Below are 21,897 nucleotides of genomic sequence, written 5' to 3' on the forward strand. Positions count from 1 at the left end.
TTATCTACTAGGATACAATTTAAAAGTATCCACAGAACTATCTATATAGTAAAACACATACTTTGTCTGTTATCACATACCGTAGATTCCGGACTACAGAGCGCACCTGATTAAAAGCCGCTGGCTCTAATTTTAGAAATAAAATCAATTTTTTAATTATACAGGCCGCATCGGATTTTAGGCCGCACCGAATTTCCGGCGGAACGGATTTTCGGCGCACTGGATTTCCGGCGGACCGGATTTTCGGCGCACTGGATTTCCGGCGGACCGGATTTTCGGCGCACCGGATTTTCGGCCGCTTGTAATATGAGATATTTACACAGAAAGATATTACACGTGTTGGGCTTCAAATTCTGCCCTGTGTTCGTTTTGGAAGAGAGACAACCAACACCGGATTACAGTGCAGCGTGGCTTTATTGCAGAACGCGTTTTGCCTTCCCCTTACATTCTGCTCTTATTTATACTCCTTTTTCCCCCAAACCAAACCCTCGCTACACATATTTGGTAAGGCTAAACTTTGTTATACCTACCGGTATTTGGTAACATCGGACACTTGTGTCCTTATTGGCCCGATACCATTCACACACGAGTTTTACTGTTTTTTTGTTTACTGAATCGCTAGCAGTTTCGGTGCAGCGGAATCCTCAGTTTCGCTCCCTCCCTCCCTTGTACTGCTGTCTAATATCACGTGAGCCATTCCTGACCTGAAGCGGCAGTCCCAAATTAAATCTCCACCGTCTCACCATCGATTCATGTATGCCAAGATTACGCGCAGCAGCTCGATTTCCTTGTTCAACCGCCAGATTGATTGCCTTTAACTTAAAAGCTGCATCATATGCTTTTCTTCGAGTGTTTTCCATGTTGATGAGGGTGAGTACAAATGGCTGATTTACAATAATTTGTGAAGTGCGCTTGATTTATCGTACAATTTCATTGGACCTCTGTGAACTACTCATCAATTTTATTGGTCTACTGTTACGAGGCAAAATGTTTTGGCGGCATGGGAAAAAACTTTCTATTAGCCGCACCTTATTATAAGCCGCTATGTTCAATGCTGTTCAAAGCATGGGAAAAAAGTAGCGGCTTATAATCCGACATCTACGGTATATATCGAGCTAACCAAAGTAACTTTCTAACACAACTCTAAAATGGATATAAAAATTTTTAAATCCTGCAGCATATGCCACTGACACCAATAAATTTGATGAATGTTTTTCCATAAAGCTGCATATGAGAAATCACATAGAAACAGGAGTACAATATTTCATAAATGAACTAAATATCAGTTGTGGCCCCAAAACTTAACACAACCCTACATGTCTATTTATTCCTATGGTGATTACAATTGATTTTTATTCAAAAATACACAAAGAAAATCATGACAATTACTAGTTTATCTTCTTCCTATTTCCCATCATCTTGCCTTTACACATGTTCTGAAATATACTACTACTCTTCATCTTCCTTTGAACCCTCGCAAGATGGAGTACTGGATAAGGCTCTGAAAACCTTTGTCAACCATCTGGCAGAGGTGTTCAAAGACATTTTCAATCTCTTATTACTACAGTCAGAAGTTCCTACCTGCTTCAAAAGGGTAACAATTATATCCGTGCCCAAGAAGAACAGGATGAGCTAACTTAATGACCATTGTCCAGTACCACTCTCTACAGTGACAACGTGCTTTGAGAGATTGGTTATGGGTAGAATTAACTCCTGTCTCAGCAAGGACCTGGACCCTCTGCAATTTGCCTGTCACCACAACACGTCTATAGAGGATGCAATCTCATTGACTCTTCACGTGGATTTGAATCACCTGAACAATAACTAATACTTATGTCAGGATGCTGTTTATTGACACCAGCTCAGCTTTTAACATAATCATTCCTACCGTTCTCATTGAATAGCTCCAGAACCTGGGCCTCCGTACTTCCCTCTGCAATGGAATCCTTGACTTCCTAACTGGAAGACCATAATCTGTGTGGATCAGAAATAACCTATTCAATTTGCTGACAATCAACAATGGCAAATCGCAAGGATGTGTGCTTAGGCCACAGCTCTTCTCTCTCTACACCCATGATTTGGTGAGTAAGCACAGCTCAAATGTCATCTATGAATTTGCTGATGATACAACTATTGTTGGCAGAATTTCACATGATGACAAGAAGGCGATCAGGAGTGAGATATATCAGCTAGTTGAGTGGTGTTGCAGCAACAACCTTACACTCAATGTCAGTAAGACCAAAGAACTGATTGTGGACTTCAGAAAGAGTAAGACAAGTGAACACACACCAGTCATTATAGAGGAATCAGAAGTGGAAAGGGTGAACAATTTCAAGTACCTGGTTGTCAATATCCCTGGCATCAGCATATTAATGTAGCTAAAAAAAAAAACATGGCAGTGGCTATATTTCATCAAGAGCTGGGGGAGATTTTGTACGTCACCCAAAACACTTGTAGATTTCTACAGATGTACCATGGAGAGCATTCTAACTGGCTGCATCACCATCTGGTATGGAGGGTGGGGGAATGTGGTGGCTACTGCACAGGAGCGAATTAAGCTGCAGAGATTTATAAACTTACTCAGCTCCATAATAGAAACTAGCCTCCGTAGTATCCAGGACATCTTCAAGGATTGATGCCTCAATAAGACAGCATCCATCATTAAGTCACTAAGGATGCCCATCACCCAGGTTGTGTTTTGTTCTCATTGATACTATCACGAAGGAATCAAAACGAGTGGCCACCAGGAGATCCCACTTTTCCCGACAGAAATTTAATTCCAGTACCCATGCCCATTCTGTCATGATGAGGCCACACTCAGGTAGGAGGAACAACACCTTAAGTTTCACCTGGGTATCCTCCAATCTGATGGCATAAACATCGATTTCCCGAACTTCTGGTACTCTTCTTCACTATTCTCTATCCCTTTTCCCTCTCTCACTTTAACTTCTTGCCTGCCCATTGCCTCCCTCTGGTGCTCCACCCCACTTTTCTTTCTTCCATGGCTTTCTGACCTCTCCTATCAGACTCCCCTTTCTCCAGCCCTGAATCTCTTTCACCAATCAACTTACCAGCTCTTTACTTCACCCCCTCCCCCTCCTGGTTTCACCTATCACCCTGTGTTTCTCCCTTCCCTGCTCCCACCTCTTAACTCAATCCCTCATCTTTATTTCTCCAGTCCTGCTTAAGTGTCTTGGCCTGAAACGTGGACTGTACTCTTTTCAAAGTCTTTCCAGTGATATTAAACCTGATTCTGATTCTGAGATTTCCACTGCTTCAAATGACCATTTCTGACCTTCCTTCTCTGGTTGAGTCCAGTGCCCCAGCTCAAGCTCCCTTACCAAGTCAAAATCAGCAATTCAAGGCCTGACATAACATTTATAGGTTCTTCAGAAACTTCCTTTAAGCCATGCAATTCAAAATAAGACCATAAGACCACAAAACATAGGGGCAGAATTAGGTCACCTGGCCCATCGAGTCTGTTCCGCCATTCAATCATGGCTGATCCTTTTTTTTTTCTCCTCCTCAACCCCAGTTCCTGGCTTTCTCCCTGTAACCATCAATGCCATATCCAATCAAAAACCTATCAATCTCTGCCTTCAATGTGCCAAACTATCTGGCACCCACAGCTGCATGTGGCAACAAATACCCCAAATTCACCACCCTTTGGCTAAAGAACTTTTTCTGCACCTCTGTTTTGAAAGGATGCCCCTCTATCCTGAGGTTTGCCCTCTTGTCCTAGACTCTCCCACCAATAGACAATAGACAATAGGTGCAGGAGTAGACTATTCAGTCCTTTGAGCCAGCACCGCCATTCAATGTGATCATGGCTGATCATCCACAATCAGTACCCCGTTCCTGCCTTCCCCCATATCCCTTGACTGCTATCTTTAAGAGCTCTATGTAATTCTTTCTTGAAAGCATCCAGAGAATTGGCCTCCACTGCCTTCTGAGGCAGAGCATTCCATAGATCCACAACTCTCTGGGTGAAAAAGCTTTTCCTCAACTCTATTCTAAATGGTCTACCCATTATTCTTAAACTGCGGCCTCTGGTTCTGGACTCCCCTAACATCGAGAACATGTTTCCTGACTCTAGCGTGTCCAATCCCTTAATAATCTTAAAATGTTTCAATCAGATCCCCTCTCATCCTTCTAAATTCCAGTGTATACAAGCCCAGTCCCTCCAATCTTTCAACATATGACAGTCCCACCATCCCGAGAATCAACCTCGCGAACCTGTGCTGCACTCCCACAATAGCAAGAATGTCTTTCCTCAAATTTGGAGACCAAAACTGAACACAATACACCAGGTGTGGTCTCACCAGGGCCCTGTACAACTGCAGAAGGACCTCTTTGCTCCTATACTCAACTCCCCTTGTTATGAAGGCCAACATGCCATTTCTTCACTGCCTGCTGTACCTACATGCTTATTTTCAGTGACTGATAAACAAGGAGACCTAGATCTTGTTGTACTTCTCCTTTTCCTAACGACACCATTCAGATAGTAATCTGCCTTCCTGTTCATGCCACCAAAGTGGATAACCTCACATTAATCCACATTAAACTGCATCTGCCATGCATTTGCCCACTCACCCAACCTGTCCAAGTCACACTGCATTCTCCTAACATCCTCTTCATATTTCACACTGCCACCCAGCTTTGTGTCATCTGCAAATTTGCTAATGTTACTTTTAATCCCTTCTTCTAAATCGTTAATGTATATTGTAAATAGCACTGAGTCTTGCGGTACCCCACTAGTCACTGCCTGCCATTCTGAAAAGGACCTGTTAATCCCTATTCTTTGTTCCCTGTCTGCCAACCAATTTTCTATCCATGTTAGTACCCTACCCCCAATACCATGTGCTCTAATTTTACCCACTAATCTCCTATGTGGGACCTTATCAAAGGCTTTCTGAAAGTCCAGGTACACTACATCCATTGACTCTCCTTTGTCCATTTTCATAGTTACATCCTCAAAGAATTCCAGAAGATTAGTCAAGCATGATTTCCCCTTCGCAAATCCATGCTGACTTGGACCGATCCCGTTACTGATATCCAAATGTGCCGCTATATCATCTTTTATAATTGACTCCAGCATCTTCTCCACCACTGATGTCAGTCTAACTGGTCTATAATTCCCTGTTTTCTCTTTCCCTCCTTTCTTATAAAGTGGGATAACATTAGCTACCCTCCAATCCTCAGGAACTGATCCTGAATCTATAGAACATTGAAAAATGATTACCAATGCATCCACGATTTCTAGAGCCACCTCCTTAAGTACCCTGGGATGCAGACCACCAGGCCCTGGTGATTTATCAGCCTTCAGTTCCATCAATCTAACCAACACCATTTTCTGCCTAATGTGTATTTCCTTCAGTTCCTCCATTACCCTAGGTCCTCTGGCCACTATTACATCTGGGAGATTGTCTGTGTCTTCCCTAGTGAAGACAGATCCAAAGTACCTGTTCAACTCGTCTGCCATTTCCTTGTTCCTCATAATAAGTTCACCCATTTCTGTCTTCAAGGGACCAACTTTGGTCTTAACTAATTTTTTCCTTTTCACATACCTAAAGAGGCTTTTACTATCCTCCTTTATATTCTTGGCTAGCTTACCTTAGTACCTCATCTTTTCTCCCCGTATTGCCTTCTTAGTAATCTTCTGTTGCCCTTTAAAAGTTTCCCAATCCTCTGGCCTCCCATTCATCTTTACTATGTTATACTTCTCTTTTATTTTTATACTGTCCTTGGCATCCCTTGTCAGCCCTGGTCACCCCCTAATCCCCTTAGAATCTTCCTTCCTCTTTGGAATGAACTGATCCTGCACTTTCTGTATTATTGCTAGAAATACCTGCCATCATTGTTCCACTGTTTATTCTTGCTAGGGTATCCTTCCAGTCAACTTTGGCTAGTTCCTCCCTCATGGCTCTATAGTCCCCTTTGTTCAACTGTAATACTGATACTTCCAATTTTCCCTTCTCCCTCTCAAATTGTAGATTAAAACTTATCATATTATGGTCACAATTGCCTAATGGCTCCTTTACCTCGAGGTCCCTTATCAAATCCGGTTCATTACACAATACTAGATCCAGAATTCTCCCTGGTAGGCTCCAGTACAAGCTGCTCTAAGAATCCATCTCGGAGGCACTCCACAAACTCCCTTTTTTGGGGTCCAGTACCAACCTGATTTTCCCAGTCTACTTGCATGTTGAAATCCCCCATTACAACCGTAGCATTACCTTTGAGACATGCTAATTTTAGCTCCTGATTCAACTTGCACCCTATATCCAGGCTACTATTTGGGAGCCTGTAAATAACTCCCATTAGGGAAATATCCTTTCCACATCTGCTCTGTCTAGGCCTTTCAACACTGAAAAAGTTTTAATGAGATCCCCCCCCCCCCCCTTGTCCTTATGAATTCCAACAAGTACAGACCCAGAGCCATCAAACATTTCTTGTAAGATAACCTTTTCATTCCTGGAATCATCCTTGTGAACCTCCTATGGACCATCTCAGATGGCAGTACATCTTTTCTAAGATGAGGGGTCCAAGATTATTGTTATGATACAGCAATAATGAATATAGAATTGAGACAGGTTTTTATGAACAAAGTAAACAATTATTTAAACTCGGCTCAACAACAAATGGAAAGTAAACAAACAACTAACTTAACTGGAAGTTAACTGCTATACAGCAACTCAAACAGTTCTTAAAGCGATAAATGTGAACACAGTTCTTAAAAATGGTGAATGCGAAAGTCTAAATGGTTTACACAGTCAATTAGGAGAGACTTTCCTGAAGTAACGAATTCCTTGACGACGTGATGTTACTGCAGATCCTAGCCGAAATATGCCTTGCCCAAAGGATTTACCACAAAGGAAATAAAATGGCTTAAAGGAACTGACCTTTTTCTTGATGAATAACACTGCCCCAATCCTTTCTGCTCTTATAGCAGGAATTATCTCAGATGCAGGTTACTATCTCTTTGAACGAGGATTCAATAACGTCGACCCTGTATTACTGCCGACGACACCAACTTTACTCGATCCTTCGGGTGTTCCATACTTCGGTAAATTGTTCACTGTCCAACTGGACTAAAACTGGCAGCGTTGTGGCAATAAGCATTGTGGAGACTTAAGATAGAAAGTATAACTCCACTTTAAAACAAAACTGCGTCATGAGACGAATATGCGGCATATCAGAGTAACTGATGAATTAAACAACGAACTAACCTGTGTCACCGCAGGGCTTTCCCATTTGGAACAGGCCATCACATGACTTCTCACTGGTGGGAAAATTACATCATGTGACCTCACTCTGGCGGGAAATTACATCAGCTCACCCGATACTCAATTACATCATAGTCATAAGACAGTCACAAGTTTCCCATGGGATATTTAACACTGTTCACTATACTCAAGGTGAGGCTTCACCAGTGCCTTCTAATGCCTCAGCATCACATCCTTGCTCTTGTATTCTAGACCTCTTGAAATAAATACTAACATGGCATTTGCCTTCCTCACCACCAACTTAACCTGCAAGTTAACCTTCACAAGGGAATTCTACACAAGGACAGCCAAGTCCCTCTGCATCTCAGATTCCTAGATTTTCTTCCCATTTAGAAAATAGTCCACACATTTATTTCTACTACCAAAGTGCATGACCATGCATTTTCCAACATTGTATTTCATTTGCCACTTCCTTGCCCATTCTCCTAATCTGTCTAAGTCCTTCTGCATCTTACCTGTTTCCTTAATGCCACCTGCCCCTCCACCAATCTTTGTATCATCTGCAAACTTGGCAAAAAAGCCATCTATTCCATCATCTAAATCATATATATACAGCATATAAAGAAGTGGTCCTAACACCAACCCCTGCGGACCATCATTAGTCACTGGCAGCCAACCAGAAAAGGATGCTTTCATTCTCACTCGCTGCCTCCTCCCAATCAGCCAATTCCCTAACCATGTTAGTAACTTTCCTGTAATACCATGGACTCTTAACTGGGTAAGCAGCCTCATGGTGCCATCTTGTCAAAGGCTTTCTGAAAGTCCAAATATACAACATCCATTGCATCCCCTTTATCTATCCTAATTGTAATCTCCTCAAAGAATTCCAACAGCAGGATTTTCCTTGAAGGAAACCATGCTGATTTTGTCCTATCTTGTCCTGTGTCACCAAGTACTCCATCACTTTATCTTTAACAACTGACTCTAACATCTTCCTAACTACTGAGGTCAGGCTAACTGGTCTATAATTTCCTTTCTGCTGCCCTTCTCCTTTCTTAAAGAGTGGAGTGACTTTTGCAATTTTCCAGTCCTCTGACACCATGCCAGAGTCCAATGATTTCTGAAAGATCATATCTAATGCCACCACAATCTCTAACACTATCTCTTTCAGAACCCTAGGGTGCAGCTCCTCTGGTCTGGGTGACTTAAGTACCTTCAGGTCTTTCAGCTTTTTGAGTACCTTCTCTCTTGATATAATAACTGTACCCACTTCTCTTCCTTCACACACTACAACATCAGGCATACTGCTAGTGTTCTCCACAGCGAAGAGTGATGCAAAATACTCATTTAGTTCATCAGGCATCTCCTTGTCCCTTCGTTATTATTTATCCTGCTTCATTTTCTAGTGGTCCGATATCCACTCTCATTTCTCTTTTACTTTTAACATACTTGAAAAAACTTTTACTATCCATTTTGATATTATTTGCTAGCTTGCTTTCATATTTCATCTTTTCCCTTCCAATTATTTTTTTAGCTGCTCCCTGTAGGTTTTTAAAAAATTCCCAATCCTCTATCTTCCCACTAATTTTTGCTTTGTTGTATGCACATCCCTTTGTTTTCACAATGGCTTTGATTTCCCTTGTCAACCGTGGTTGTACAATTTTACCAGTTGAGTATTTCTTCATTTTTGGAATACATATGACCTGCACCTTCTTCATTTTTCTCCCCAGAAAAGCATGCCATTGCTACTCTGCTGACACCCCTGCCAGTAAATCCTTCCAATTTACTTTGGACAACTACTCTCTCATGCCACTGTAATTTTCCTTATTCCACTGAAATATTGCTACATCAGGCTTTACTTTCTCTGTATCAGATTTCAAATTGAACTCAATCATATTGTAATCTCTGCTTCCTAAAGGTTCTTTTACTTAAGCTTCCTAATCGTCTCTGTTTCATTATATAACACCCAATTCAGTATAGCTGATCCCCAAGTAAGCTCAATGAAAAACTGCTCTAAAAAGCTACCACTTAGACATTAAGCAAATCATTCTCTTGAGATCCATTCCCAACCTGATTTTCCCAAACGAAGTGCATGTTAAAATCTCCCATGACTATCATAACATTGCCTTTTTGTCAAGCCTTTTCTATTTTCTGTGGTAATCTGTGGTCCAACTCCCATCCACTGTTGGGAGGCCTGTATATAACTGCCATAACCTTTTATATATGAGCCTGATTCAGGTCACTTAACAGTTCCATTAACAACAGAATCTAATAGACTCTGTATCCTTTCCTGAATTATGTATGAAAATCCAGACTGATTGAGGCCCTGTACCATCATTCTTTTTGGAGCTTCTCATCCATTTTTCCAGTGAATTCAAGAAATAACACTGTGATTGACCCAATAATCTGTACCATATTATTTAAACAAATATTAGTGCTCTTCCAAACTGCTCACTGCAGAGGATAGTGAATTCTGACAATAATCAGAAAAATCACTGTTTACACCATTTCGAAGACTCAAGCTACTTATCAGAAACTGTTAGTCATTCCAAGCAATCCACCCTGATCTGTACTGTTTGCTTTCTTAGTGTTGTGCTTTGTATCATTGCCATTTTACCTCTTTTGACACATCCATCAGACACAAGTATCTCACTGCTGTGGTATTGCAGAGGAATGCAATTTAAATATTTACTTGGTACCCTGCAATGAAGTAAACACATGTATAGTTAGGGCAGTGTAGAAGAGTAGCTGTTATCTATGCTACCATACTAACACCATTATAGAGCCAAAACCCCAGGTGCAGTTCCACTGCTGTTTGTAAGGCGTTTTTATATTCTTGTCATGACCACGTAGGTTTTTACCCCAATGCTTTGGTTTCCTCCCACATTCCAAAGATTTGCGGGTTAGGGTTAGTAACTCGTAGACATGTAATGTTGGCACAAGAAGCTTGGCAACATTTGCAGGCTGTCTCCAGCACATCCTTGGGCTGTATTGGTCACTAATGCAAACAACACATCTCACAAATTGTTTTGAAGTTTCAATGTACATGTGACAAATCTAGCTTATCTTTTGTTCCTGCTCACCAATGACCAAACTGCAAACTTATGCTTTTGTATTAATATTTCCAATTCCTACTACACCCTTCTCTCTGACAGCATTACCTTTCTATCTGATATTGAGCAATTCTACTCCAGATCACATAAACGGACTGCCTATTAATTTCGTGCACACATAACCTTTACATTTATTGGCACAGCTCCTGACTTTTCTCCTCTTCATTAAAGCTTCATAATTTGCACGATATAACCCAGGCCAGACATTCCCCATCACTTGGTCTCAGACACTATCTGTATCATTGCAAATGCATCATTATCCAAACTGAAATCAGCACACTGACCTCCATGGGAAGAGACACCTAGTTCCATCTTATTGTCCTTCCCAGGGCTTCTTTTAAATATGTGGGGCATGAACAAAGGAAAAACAAGTGGCTGGAGTCACTTAACACTTTAGTGCAAGGGTCAAAAATGAGCAAAAATAGCAAAAAGAGAACTGCCAATATTTTATGAAAATATACCTACCAGAGTCAAGTTTGAACTCTTAGCAGTCCTTATCTCTCTTCCCACTGAGAGTAATCAACCCTGTTTATTAGACACCAGGACACACCACCTTTAATTACTGACACAGTTAACTTAAGACTACACACGAATTAGAATATGATGCACTCCATAATGTAGTGACAATCATATCACAAAATGAACAGAAGTATCCATGTTAAATACAGTATACAGCCAACATATTTAAACATCCCCATTACTAAAAAAATGGAATAATCCACCATGTATGGAGAGAAAGGCACCATAAATCCAACCCAAGTACATCAGCTCAGTTCAGAACCTATTACGAGAATATAACAGGGTATACATTGAAGCATTGAAGAGCATATACTCAGCACATTGACAGCAGAATGTTAAAGCAATGTTTGTGTGTATGTGTCAGGAGAGCATTTATTGAGTGTTTTCCATCACAGATTCTTTTGCTCACATTCCCAGACATTAGAATATTAGCAATCATACTGAAAATGAAGCGTCAGGTGGCATAAATGGAGAGAAATAAGCCGTCAAAGTTCCAGGCCAAACCTTTCATCTCTGTAGGCCTCTCAACATCTGAAGGCCATGTGCAGAAGTTCGCTGATGACACGGCCATAGTGGGGTGTGTCAGGAATGGACAGGAGGAAGAGTATAGGAAACTGATACAGGACTTTGTGATATGGTGCAACTCAAACTACCTGCATCTCAATATCACCAAGACCAAGGAGATGGTAGTGGACTTTAGGAGATCTAGGCCTCATATGGAGCCAGTGATCATTAATGGAGAATGTGTGGAGCAGGTTAAGACCTACAAGGATCTGGGAGTACAGTTAGACGAGAAGCTAGACTGGACTGCCAACACAGATGCCTTGTGCAGGAAGGCACAGAGTCGACTGTACTTCCTTAGAAGGTTGGCGTCATTCAATGTTTGTAGTGAGATGCTGAAGATGTTCTATAGGTCAGTTGTGGAGAGTGCCCTCTTCTTTGTGGTAGCGTGTTGGGGAGGCAGCATTAAGAAGAGGGACGCCTCACGTCTTAATAAGCTGGTAAGGAAGGTGGGCTCTGTCGTGGGCAAAGTACTGGAGAGTATAACATCGGTAGCAGAGTGAAGGGCGCTGAGTAGGCTACGGTCAATTATGGAAAACCCTGAACATCCTCATCCTCAGAGACTCAGAGATGAGTCTCTGTCTCGGGTGAGCACCATCCAGAGACAGAGAAGCAGTTTCAGCGACAGGTTGCTATCGATGCAATGCTCCTCAGACAGGATGAAGAGATCAATACTCCCCAGTGCCATTCGGCTTTACACTTCAACCGCCAGGAGTAAGATATGTTAAAGTGCCAGGGTTAGGACTCAATGTATTTAAGTAAACTACTTAAGAACTTTTTAAAAGCTATTATTAATGCTTTTTGAGAGGGTGATTTTAGATGCATATCATATTTTTACTGAGTTAAGTATTGTATGTAATTAGTTTTGCTACAATAAGTGTATGGGACATTGGAAAAATGTTGAATTTCCCCATGGGGATGACTAAAGTATCTATCTATCTATCTATCTACCTAACAGGTGTTGTTCCTGATCTATGTACATTTCTCCAATTTACAGTATGTCCTTGAATATGTTCTAAAATAAATTGTGTAGATTCTATCAGCTTTAGAATACTGATGCTCAATTCAAATAAACTATCTGAAAGCTAATTTAGATGGATCCATATGGTCTGCACTAAATACTTTGGCAAGTTAGAGTCATTGAAAAAGTAGATAACTCATGATATGAACTGTTGGTTGAAATTGCATCAGCATTGTTACTAAAACTGTTTTATAATCCCTTATATATAGAGCAAATTTTTAACATCACTGCTGTTGGGTGAACTATTTGTGCAGCTGCTGGAATCAGACTCCATTTTTGAACATTTTTATTGTATCCTCTGCCTTCTTAATCATTTTATAAATTAAAACCTTATTTTGATGTTTATATCTATTCTTCAGTTAATAAGATCATAAGACATAGGAACAGAATTAGGCCATTTGGCTTCTCAACACTACCTGTCCCTTCAACTATCTTTGTATAAACCACAAAATCGATCAGAAAGCCATCAATTCTGTCATCCAATCAATGACATACTGTATAAAGTGAGAAGTGACCAAACACCAACCTTTGTAGAACACTTCTAGTCACAAGCCGCCAACCAGATTAGAACCCTTTTATTCAGACTCTTTGCCTCCTTCCAATCAGACCATCTTCCATCCATGCTAGTATCTTTCCTGTAATACCTTAATTTGTTCAGCACCTTGTCAAAGGTCTTCTGCAAACCCTAGTACACAGCACCCACAGTTTCTCCTATTCTGCCTCTTATTTCCTCGAAGAATTCCAACAGATTTGACAGGCAAGGTATCCCATTCAGTAAACCATGCTGAATTTGACTTATTTACCTTGTGCCTCCATGTACCCCAAAACTTTATCCTTCATAATTGATCTCCAATGTCTTTCCAACCATGGAAGTCAGGCTATATTGCCTATAGTTTCCTTTCTTCTGCCTCCCTCGCTTAATGTATGGAGCAACATTTCCAATTTTCCAGTCCTCCGGAACTGTTCCATAATCTGGTGATGTAATAATATTCTCAAAGTTATTCACAGTTTTCATTCTCTCATGTTAATTTAACTTTCCAATACAGTTATCAATCCCAGATATCTGTTACTGTGTCATGCACAAGCTTCAAAATGTGCATAATTTTCCAGTCTTCATGATCTTCACACAGATGTTAACTTGACTATTGTTAGGATGAAATTGATACTGAAATTTATGAATAATTATAAACTAACTGCTGGAGTATAAATCCAGCTTTGTGGCTCAGGTGCCTAAACATAAAAATGTTTGTCTTTTCTTTCCATTCAAATGAACATTCAAAACAAGAATTCTAACCATTAACTTTATCTTTTTCTTTCACAGACACATTTACTGGCCTCATTATCATCCAATGTTGTAGATACAGTTCTATATACTTCTGTGATTACAAAGGAAATGTCAGCAAATTGCAATTAAGAAAACTACATAACCCAACTGTACATAATACTATGATTTTGAACTATGTTTTGAACTCTTATAAATTGTAAACCTTAACTCATATGCTGATTGAACCCAGTTCTCTCTCCTATAAGAATTTATTTATTCTCAAATAGAGCAATCAGGTGAATATTCCATTAATATTAATAAACACTAGGGTATCAGCTATTCAGGATTAGGTGTTGTACAATGAATCAGAATTGATTGGAAAGCTTAAGGTAAAGGAACCCTTAGTGATCCTGCAATTTGAGAAGGAGAAGCTAAAGTCAGATCTATCAGTACTACAATGGAGTAAAGGGAACTACAGAGGCATGAGAGAGGAACTGGCCAAAATTGATTGGAAAAGAACACTAGCAGGGGTAATGGGGGAGCAGCAAAGTCTGGATTTCCTGGGAGCAATTTGGAAGGTGAAGGTACATCCCAAAGAGGAAAAGGCATTCTAAAGTCTGGATGATACAACCATGGCTGACAAAAGAAGTCAAAGCTAACATAAATGCCAAAGGCAGGGCATACTGTAAAATTGAGAAAAAAAATAGTTGAAAGTTAAAGGATTGGAAAGCTTTTAAGAAGTAACAGATGACAGCTAAAAACGTCATAAAGAAGGAAAAGATGGAATACAAAGATAAGCTAACCAATAACATTAAAAAGGATAACAGAAATTTCTTCAGATATATAAAGTGTAAAAGAGAGGCAAGAGTAGATATCAAACAGCTGGAAAATGATGCTGAAGAGGTAGTAATAGGGAACAAGGAAATAGTGGATGAACTGAATAAGCATTTTGCATCTGTTTTCACTGTGGAAGGCACTAGCAGTATGCCCAAAGTATGTGCAGAAGTGTATGAATTTGCCATTACTAAGGAGAAGGTGCTTGGGAAACTGAAAGGTCTGAAGGTAGATAAGTCACCTGGACCAGATGGTGTACACCCCAGGGTTCTGAAAGAGGTGGCTGACATGATTGTGGAGGTAATAGTAATAATCTTTCAGGAAACAATCTGGAGTAATGGAAACTTGCAAATGCTACTCCACTCTTCAAGAAGGGAGAGAGGCAGAAGAAATTATAGACCAGTTATTCTGACCTCAGTGGCTGGGAAAATGTCAGAGTTGATTGTTAAGGATGTAGTTTTGGGGTGCTTAGAGGCACATGAAAAAATAGGCTGTAGTTAGGACAGGTGGGGAAATTAATTCATGTTCAGCAGGGTGATTGTCTGCACTAAAAATGTACACCGCGCAACGGAAGTCAGAGCACAATACTCTTAAAACAGATGTTTTAAGTATATGTTTCCTGCAGGAATTCTGCCTCAGTTGTCAGGAACTTGACATCTATGAGAAACCCAGAGAGTAATGGAGAAGGGTAAACCTTCTATCATTTACAATGGAATCTATCTAGTAGGTATCATGGTTTGAGCTCAGATGGAAAAGCACAGAATATTGATCCATAAATCCTCTAATGTATTTTAAAACAGCTAGCATCAAAACAATTAAGCATCCAATTCATACTACCAAGAGCTGGATTCCAATAAAGCTTAGGTATTTTTTTAAAAACATCCCTGATGAATAAAAGTGCGGCATTTGAACGAGCAAGTTGCCAGTTACATACAAAAATAGCTAACTTTTCTTCCACTGTCATGAAAATGTTTTATGTATATTTCAAGTAGACAGCATTACTGTTAAAAAATTTATGATATGTCCATTCTAGGTTCTTCATTTTATTCCTCTTAGGCTTTTTGAGTATTATTGGACCTCAGACCAGTATCAATATAATGCTTCAGGTATTATTCAGCATCCTCTGGCAAAGTCTCAAACATCTCCACAGGTTACCAACAGAGAGAATCCAAGTGATTCTAATGTGGGGCTGCATAATGCAGTGGCTTTTGCATCTGCAAATACTCATACCCATTGAATGAATATTGCTAGTTCACTGTAAAGTCCTCTTTGGCTACCCTTGCTTTTTTTTTGGTAAAAGTATCAAAGTAGCTCCTGTGACCCTGTTGAAGGCTTCTAGACCAGTTCTGTGATCCATCTTCTAGGAACAATGACTCAAAAATGCAACATCTATCATTAAGGACCCCAAACACCCAGGATTTGCCCTCTTTTCATTCTACCATCAGGAAGAAGGTACAGAAGCCTGAAAGCACACACTCAATAATTCAGGAATAGCTTAATCCCCTCTGGAATCTGATTTCCAAATGGACATTGAACCTATGAATACTACCTCACTTTTTTTGGTACTAGTTATTTAATTTACCTATTTAACTATTTAATATATATATTCATACAGTTTTTTTTCTCTATTTCATGACATATGCTGATGATATTAAATCTGATTCTGTATTACATAATGAAAGCCTGGTATGCTTCCTGTTCCATGTGCTTCCTCCTCTTCTCTATGAAGCATCAATACATCAAGTAATTATCACCTTCAAAATGAAGAAGGGGGACACCTCCCTCTCCCTCGCCAGGGAGAAAGAGAACCTATGGGCTGTCGAATTTTGAATGAAATGCAAAGCTTTTGGAGTAACTTTGGTCTGTGTCTTTGCAATTGCTTAGCACACGCTTGGGACCGGTGATTGTACTAATGCGCATTCATTTTTGCTGGTGGGGGCAGGGGGATCATTCCTTGCTGTCATTTATGCAGTGGAGGGGGAAGCTGGGGGGGACTTTGGGGTTCTCACATTTAATTGTCGTTCATTCTTTGGGGCACCTCTCTGTTTTCGTGGATGTTTTGCAAAGAAAAAGCATTTCAGGATATATATTGTATATATTTCTCTGACATTAAACTTGACCTTTGAACCTTTGAACAAGGTAGGGATGGTCAAACAAGTACCTCTGATTATCAACACATCTCTTTAACATGCCAAAGTGCCTGACCTGTTGTTCAGATTTCTATACAAACATTGCATTTGTCAATATTTTTCCTCTACCTCTTTACATTTTATGCTTTTGTTGATCACACTCTTATTAAATCCTTTACTGACCTTATCAAATTCCACTAACTCATCCTCTCATTGCAGATTAGTTCTTCTTTTTGTCTCCATTCGTCCTCTTCCTTTTTCAGCTCCCAGTATTCAGAACGTGCTTTGGCATGTTGCTGTTCCAAAGACTCGGAGTTGTGCAGCTCCAGATCGCAAAGTCTCTGCAAAGCTTCAACCATCTTCTACCAGCATTCCACCATCTTCTTCATCAACTCCTGCTCCTTGTGACAAACACTCTGTACTTTAAATTAGTGAGGGAGCAAGTGAAATCTGTACTGAGCGGTCGGTGATCATTAAAATTAACAAGACTCATTGAGAGGGAGTCATACCTTGAAGTAGCAAGATAGTGAGTGAGAGCTTTGCTGAGCAGTAGCCATTAAAAGAAGCAAGTTTTTTTGGGAGTGAGTTTTACTCTGGCCAATAAAAAGAAGTGAGATTCAAGTAGAATGGCCATTATGGGAGCAGCCATTGAGAGAGTGGTCATTATTGTCAGGAATTGGGCCATTAACACCTTATTAGTTCACAATCTATTCCCAGGTTCCAAGAATTATGAACACCTGCATGTCATCGAACAGAGTAGTATAAGAGTCCTGAGACCACCACTAGAAGGTACCAGTTTGTTGGTCAACTTGTATAATGAGTACTTTGCTCCATGGTGTTTAGAATGATTAAGCATAGCCTTGTTCTGGAATCATCTACTGAAACCAAGACTCTGATGAAACCCCCCTTGGAACCCTTCCCATGCTTGCTATGATGACAGTGTCTCTCTCTGCAGTCTCCATGCCTGTGTTCTACACTTGGGTTTGACCCATAGCCATGTCTGTGCAACAATTATTAGAATGGAGAACTAACAAGTTTTGGCTTGAGCCTTTGGTAAGAAAAGGTAGAGGCACAGGAGAGTATCAGGTAAGAACAAGCAAGAATTGTTCAATATATATAGTATTAGTTTTATATAACTGAAAAGATAACAAATCACAACAAGTAAATTAAGAGGTAAGCAGGATCAGATTGTGTTGCAGCTGCATGATGTGGGAACTGGTAGACCCCATTGTGGCTCCTGATGACCACATTTGCAGTAAGTGTTGGCTGCTTGAGGAATTCTGGCTCAAAGTTAATGCCAAACATGGTGATGCATGAAGTAGGGAGGAAGTTACTTGGACACTGTTTCAGAGGGCCATTTCAATCAGTGGTTAGGAACAAGACAGTAAGTGAGGCAGGTGGTGAGATGGCAGGTAGTACTGAAGGAGCCTCAGCCCTGAAGCTTGCCTGAAAGGCCTGAGATTGTTGCTCACTATGAGGAAGAAATTGAGCTGTAGGAAGGATAAGCAACTGAACTATGGCATTGTGGTTTGGGGATCATTCAAAAGGGGAGAAAGAGAAATGTAGTTCTGATTAACTAATTTGGAAGGGGTATGGGAGCAGAATGATATGGCTGAGGATGAGGCAGTTGGTAAACATGTAGATTCAGTGTGTAGTGAGACTGAGGTGGGACAGGCATATGAAAGGGCAAAATTGCAGTCAGTAGGATGTGTTGAAGTGTAACATGGGGGCAAAGTTGAAAAGGATAATGAAACCAGCCTGAAGATGTTATATTTGAATGCACACAGTATATGAAGTAAGGTAGATGATCTTGCAGTGCAGTTAGATTGGCAGGCATGTTGTTGTGGCTTCAATGAGTCATGGCTAAAAGATGATCAATGTTGGGTGGTTGACATCCAAGGATACACCCTTGTATTGAAAGAACAGGCAGATAGGCATAAGGGGTAGGGTGGCTCTGTTGGTAAAAATAAATTCAAATCTTGAAAGAGGTGACAGAGGATTGGAAGATGTAGAATCCTATTGGGTAGAGTAAAGAAACATCAAGGATAAAATGACCCTGATAGGAATTATTTTGCAAGCCTTCAAAAGGATGTGGTATACAAATTACAACAAGAAATAGAAAAGACATGTTAAAAGAGTGATGTTAAGATAGACATTGGGGATTTAAAAATTCATATAGATTGGGGAAGAATAAGCTTGATGCTGGACCCCAAGAGAGGGAGCTTCCAGAACACTGACAAGATGGCTTTTCGAGTAGCTTGTGGTTGAGCCCAATGGAGAAATTCAAATCTGGATGGGGTATTGTGTAATGAGCCAGACTTGATTAGGGAACTTAAGGAAAAGGAACACTAAGGCAGTGATTATATGATAGAGTATGATAGAATTGACTCTGAAGACTGAGAGAGAAAATGTAAAGTTATATCAGTCTTGCAGTATAATAAAGGGAATTATAGAGGCATGAAAGAAGAGCAGTCCAAAGTTGATTAAAAGGTGACATGAGCAACAATGATAGCTTACATTGAAGGCTGGAATTCAGAAGATGGAGGATAGATAATTCCCAAAGATGAAGAAGCATTCTAAAGGGATGCTTTAACAGCATAGAATGAAAAGAGGGCATATAACATAGAAAAAAATAGTGAGAGGTTAGAGGATTTGGAAGTTTTTAAAATCAACAGAAGACATCTAAAAATCCATAAGGGAAAAGATGAAATATGATTAAGCTAGCCAATTAAATAAAAGAGAATACTGAAAGTGTTTTCAAATATATAATGAGCAAAAGAGAGGCAAGATGTCTGGAAAATTATGCTGGTTAGTTTGTAATGGATAGAAAATGGCAGATTTTGCATCCATCTTCACTGTAGAAGTCACTCGCAGCATGCCAGAAGTTAGGTTGTGTAGGGAACAGAAGTGAATGTAGTTGCTGTTACTGATGAAATAGTGCTTGGGATGCTGAAAGGTCTGAAGTTATATAAGTTACCTGGACCAGATGGATTACACCTCAGGGTTCTGAAAGCGATTCCAGAATTAGAATCAGTTTTATTATCATTAGTATGTGATGTCAAATTTTTAACTTGGCAGCAGTTCAGTGCAATACATAATCTAGCAGAGAGAAAAATAAGAATAATAGTAATAAATAAAATAAAACATAATAAATAAATCAATTATGTATATTGAATAGCTTATTAAAAATGTGTGAAAACAAATACTGTATATTAAGAGTGGGGTAGTGTCCAAAGCTTCAAAGTCCATTTAGGAAATGGATGGCAGAGGGGAAGAAGCTGTTCCTGAATCACTAAGTATGTGCCTTTAGGCTTCTGTATCTCCTACCTGATGGTAACGGTGAGGAAAGTGCATGTGCTGGGTGCTAGGTGCTGGAATCACTTGATTCTGGAGTGATTCCTTAGGACTGGAAAACTGCAAATGGTGCTCTACTTTAAGGAGGTGAAAGAAAGGATATTAGAGGACAGGTAGCTTGACTTCCATGCTTGGGAAGATAGAGTTCATTATAAGGTTGAGGTTTTGGGGTACTTGGAGGCACATGATAAAGTAGGCCCAATTTTGCATGGCTCCCTTAAGGGAGTTCTTGCTTGATAGATCTGTTGGAATTCTTTGAGGAAGTAACAGACAAGAAGGACAAAGTCTGTGGATGTTGTTTACTTGGATTTTCAGAAGGACTTTGACAAAGTGCTGTACATAGGCTCTTTTCATGTGAAACAGCCTTATGGTATTACAAGAAAGACACTAGGATCATTCTTTAAGGTCATTATAGCTGGGAGAAGTATTGGGGACAAGCTTCCATAAATTATTAAATGTTCCTAATGGCATACTTCTCAAATGCCTCTGATAACCATGTCTAACTTCTGGCCTTCACATGTGACTTGGCTACTAAACTCGTCAGAAACATTTCCATTAACAGGAAGATAGTAAAAGTTGGGTTACAGGTGCCTTAAAACCATTTTCTTCAGGCAGATGGGGCTCATCTAGGATAATGAAATCTCTAATTTCAAACCTCTGCTACCTTGAGGTAAAACCCACTCATGGGGATGGCTTTGGGACTAAATGCCAAGGGAAGTCCAAAGTTGAAATTCCTATTGCTGTCCTACTTTGAGTTCAATGCTGACTGGCAACTGCTGCATTTGCAAACTCAGTCAGTCTCAGATGTTGCTTTGAATTTGTCAGCTATGTGGAGAGAGTGAGGGGGTATTTGTTACAAGGACAACAGCTTGCTCTCCATATTGTACTGCCCTGGCTTATGCACTGTCTTGTGCATCATGTAGACAGCTGGGATTCAACATCCATAATTGACCTTGACCAATGGAGGAGCCTCATACCAGCATGGTTAGAAGACCGGCTGACTAGTAGAAGACAATGAGTGAGAATAAAGATGGCTTTTTCTGATTGGCTGTCTGTGATTAGTGATATTCTGCAGAGTTCAGTGTTGGGACTATTTCTTTACATGTTTTATATCAGTGATTTGGATGATCAAGTTGATGGGGTTTTTTGGCCAAGTTTGTGGATGATGTGAAGATAGGTGCAGCAGCAAGTAGAGATAAGGAAGCAGGGAGTCTGCAGAAGGATTTAGACAGATTGGGAAAGTAGGCAGAGAAGTGGCAAATGGAATATAATATAGGGAAGTGTATGACTATGCACTTTGGTAGAGGGAATAAAGGTATAGACTGTTTTATAATTGTGGAGAACCTTCAAAAGTATGAAGTGCAAAGGGATTCCAGAGTCCTCCTTCAGGATTCCCTAAAGGTTAACTTGCAGGTTGAGTTGGTGGTGAAGAAGGCAAATGCAATGTTAACATTCATTTTGAGCAGACTACAACATAAGAACAAGGGTGCAATGTTGAGGCTTAATAAGACATTGGTTTGACCACTCCTGGAGCATTGTGAGCAGTTTTGAGCCCCATATCTAAAAAAGATGTACTGGCATTGGAGAGGGTCCAGTGGAAGTTGAAGGAAGTTATTCCAGGGACGAAAAGATTAATGTGTGGAGTATTTGATGACTCTGGGACTCAATGGTGTTTAGGAGAATGAGAGAGGATCTCATTGCAACTTAATGAATATTGAAAGGTCTGTACAGAGTGGATGTAGAGAGAGCGTCTACAATAGTGAGTGAGTCTAGGACCAGAGGGCATAGCCTCAGGATAAAGGTCACCCATTTAAGACAGATAAGGAGGAATTTCCTAAGCCAGAAGGTTGTGAATATATATTGATTCATTGCCACA

The 21,897-nt window shown here is 40.2% G+C and overlaps 1 long non-coding RNA gene across 1 annotated transcript; it reads left to right on the plus strand.

Moving 5' to 3' along the window:
* The first annotated feature begins 535 nt into the window (after positions 1-535).
* Positions 536-13,883, plus strand: LOC140734078 (uncharacterized). The gene is made up of 3 exons (XR_012100465.1): positions 536-870; positions 1,905-2,081; positions 13,762-13,883. It is a non-coding gene; the product is annotated as an uncharacterized lncRNA (long non-coding RNA).
* Positions 13,884-21,897: the final 8,014 nt, after the last annotated feature.

Source organism: Hemitrygon akajei, chromosome 10 (assembly GCF_048418815.1).
Source record: "Hemitrygon akajei chromosome 10, sHemAka1.3, whole genome shotgun sequence".
NCBI classification, from domain to species: Eukaryota; Metazoa; Chordata; class Chondrichthyes; order Myliobatiformes; family Dasyatidae; genus Hemitrygon; species Hemitrygon akajei.